Below are 4149 nucleotides of genomic sequence, written 5' to 3'. Positions count from 1 at the left end.
ATGGAATGTTCCTATAACCTAGAATGTACAGTCACTCATTTTGAATTGACTTTGCTGCTAATATCATTTCTTATTTGACAGAAATACGTAACTAGATTAGAAATTGCGTGTAAATATCTTGGATTTTGCCGCTACAAACATAGCGCTGCTTTACTGAAATATCTTTCCTCCATTCTCCGACTTCACCCTTCTCTTCTTTACTCTATCACACATCTTTAATGAGGCAACTATCTACTATATTACAATTCAACCTAAAATATTTATTTCTGAGGTAATCTCTACATCGATCTACCTGTTTACAATATTCTGCAATTCTACCCACAGTAGTTCTTTACGACAATTCAATCAACAGTAATCACATTAGTTCCAGAACTATGTCAAGAGACTATCGTTGCAGAAAAGACATGTCTAATGTCTTGTAACAGAGAGCTATCCCCATGATATTCCAAGTTCAGTAGAACTCTGTGTATGGAACTGAGCCAAACCAACAGCAGAAAAGAGAACATAAAACCACGTAACAACAACATAACTATTTTCAACACGACTACTACTACTACTACTACTACTACTACTACTACTACTACTACTACTACTACTACTACTACCGCTGCTGCTGCTGCTGCTGTTGCTGCTGATGCTACTGCTGCTGCTGCTAGCAATTCCAACATGACGACGACCACTATGACCACCACGGTGGCGATTGCCATCACCACCACAACTATCATAGCCAACAACATTCCACTTTCACCGCCACTTTCACTGTCCACAACGCCACTTTCGCTGTCACTATCACAAAGTATACGAACGCCAACATCATTATCACTACTAGCCTTTGTGAACACCATTTTCAGCAACACTATCAACATAGACAATAACATGAACACCAACAAAACCATTACATCGCACACCAACTGCACCAACACTAACACGAGCATCAACACAACTGCGTCAGTCCAACTAAACCAACAGAAGCACTGCACCTACACCAACGCAATCAGTACACCACCACCGACACAATCATTAACACCAACACCCAACACAATTACTGCATTAACACCCACACTAACACCAATAAATATAACCACTGCACCAACGTCAATATCAAATACAACGAAAATACCACATTTACAATATTATCATCAAAGGCATATACAACAATACAGCATTAGAAAAATCAAGACTAACATTAATATCAACAACAATAACATTAGTAGTAACAGAAACAACACCAACATGTATTACTACCCATCTATACCAAAACAATGAAGCTAGAAGTACAAACAATAAAAAAAGCAATATCAACGTTAAGCCGAACACAACCAAACTCAACACTACAGATAACTAACAGTGTTCGTGTGAGTATATATGTGTGAATGTATAAATGTATGTGTGTGTAAACGCATGTTTTCAATTGTTAAATATTACTGATTATTTTATATATGTTGCAATATAATACCAATGATTATTGTGCGTGCATGTGTACATGTGTACATGTGTGCATGTGTGTGTGTGTGCATGCGTGTGTAAGTCTAGATAAGTTACTGATATGTATCACACTCGGTTATATAATTTCCGCCATTGGTACATATCGTAAAATTCAATCAATATTATTCAATATTGCAGACGACTTTTATAATTATTAGCCTTATTGGGTCAGTTATTATTATTATTATTATTATTATTATTATTATTATTATTATTATTATTATTGGAATTATCATCATCATCATCATCGTAATCATCATCATCACCACCATCATCCCAATCAATGCCATCATCATTACCATTATTATTATTATTATTATTATTATTATTAATTTGTTATCTGCATAGCTGATGTAGAAGGGACACGTAGACAGGGATCCGGTTACTGGAAGTTGAATGGGTCCTTTCTGGCGTGCAAAGACTACAGGGACAGGATTAGTGAACTAGTTAAGCAGCAGTTCAGAGGGTCAATTGTCAACAACCGATGGTGGATTGCCCTGAAGAGGGAGATTAGAGTAGAATTGATAGCATTTAGCGAAAAGTTAGCAATAGAAAGGAATAGATTAGAAGGTGAACTAGTTAGTCAACTAGAAGACACGATTACTAAAGGCAAGAATGGCCCTTGACCAATTTTTCGAAGCGAAACACAAAAGGTTGCGTTTTCAGAGCTATAACCCGTGCACTCAAACACGAAAGAACTAAAACCGTTCGATGGGCCCAAACGGTAGAGACACGACGTGGGAACAAAACTAAGATCAAATCTTTAACGGATCGGGACGGGCGCGTGCTACTCGGTCCTGAGCAGATGTGTGCAGCTTTTCAGCAGCATTATGCGCGGCTTTTTGGAGGCAGGGGAATGAGTCGATGACGGTAGTGGACTTTAGTTCGTACATGAACGACTTACCGCGGCTCTCAGCAGCGGATGCAGAATTCTGTGAAAAGCTGATAACAGCCACTGAAATTCAGTATGAGCGATTTCACAAGTTCAGAATCGCCCGGTTTGGATGGTCTGCCCTATGAATCCTATGAATTCATGTCAAATTTGTCTCGTAGCTTCTTGGCAGACGTCTACCGTAACTAGCATTAGGACAAGAGAATTCCTAGTGTTGTTAGTCGGGAAGGACGCTGACAATAGAGAATTTTCGGCCCTTACTTCTACTAACACAGAGTTTAAGATTTTCGTCAAGGCGTTATCGAAAAGGTTGGCACTTATCGGTAGTAGTCTGGTCGTGGAAACGCATACGTGCGCAATTCCGAATAGGTCTATCCACGACAATCTCCACCTTATGAAATAAATCATGGAGAGTGCTGGGACTAAAGCTGGCTTTGGTGGGGTGCTGATCAATTTGGATCAATCAAAAGCAGTCAACAGAGTCAACAATCGCTACATGGAAGCCGTCCTGAAAGCGGTCGGTTTCGGACCTGTTTTCTCGATCGCTGCAATGCACAGCAACACCTGCTTGGTGGTCAAAGTAAACGGTCACCTATAGGAACTGTTTGGCATCGCACGCTCGGTTCCTTGGGGCTGCCAGCTGTCGTTTCTTCTATACGTACCGGCTCTCGGATCGTTTTCGAACTAGGAAACTGGAGGGCAGTGTCAGATGATGCCATCATCATGGTATCGGACGCCTCCGAAGTGGAGAGCGTCAGTACCAATGTAAAGGAACATGAGTCGGTTTCAGGGGGTGAAAATCAACACCAACAAGCCGGTGGGCTTGCGGCTGGGCATCTGGAATGCCATTGGAGGGAGTCATCGAACGCTGGACCGACGAACCATTGAAACTACTCGGGGTCTGGTTCGATCCCGATCTCCAGGTAGATAAAAACTGGGACGAAGTGACGAACAAGGTGTCAAATCTTAGAAATGAGTTGAAAGGAAGCTATCCCTGAAAGACTGGGAAGCAGTTGCGAATGCCTGCACCGTCTCCGTTATCATTTGTCGTCTGGCGTCGTACTTTGCCCCAGTTACTGCTTGACCAGGCTGGAGCGTCTCTTATTTGATTTCCTGTGGCTTCTGAAGTGCAGATACGCGCTCAGGTTGCACCACCTACAACGATTTCTGGATGGTGAGCGAGTATGGGTGCCGTTTCTGTGGCACGTTTTTCCGCAGCTTGTCTCCTTGGTTCAGGGTGAAGAAAGAACTAAGTCTGGGTACTTGGCACCTAGAATGTCGTCAGGCACCCACAACTCTCAAGTAGTCGGCGGATGTTCTGCTTTAGCAATATATAGAAGATTAGTGGTGGCAAAGTGCGATGACTTTGTCAGGGAGACTCTGGGCGTCATCGAAAAGGAACTGGCTAGTCCGTTCCGGAGGACTTCCGTGTCGGAAACTACCATGGATAATTTCCAGATGTCCTTGGCCTGGCAGTGCTACCGGGATAGGGGACGCTACCGAGTTGAAACAACTCTACTTGCACAGATGTGCTATTAGAAAGGCTTGTCCGAGGAGTGCGCAGAGCTACGCAACCGCTCTGTACGCACTCGTTTAGTGTCTGGACACTGTTGACTTGTGGGGCTATGTCGAACAGCTGCTGCCACATGTGGGACGGATCCGTCTATCGGCCGAGTCAACATTGATGATTGCCTCGCCACCCTCCTTTAATCAGGCAGGCAGAGAAGTTTTTCTTTGTCTGGTGGGATGAAAGTGACTGTCTGGTGCAAGAG

The sequence above is a fragment of the Octopus bimaculoides genome, chromosome 19 (assembly GCF_046866305.1).
Source record: "Octopus bimaculoides isolate indiv1 chromosome 19, ASM4686630v1, whole genome shotgun sequence".
NCBI lineage: Eukaryota > Metazoa > Mollusca > Cephalopoda > Octopoda > Octopodidae > Octopus > Octopus bimaculoides.
Note: the sequence above shows the minus strand (reverse complement) of the source record.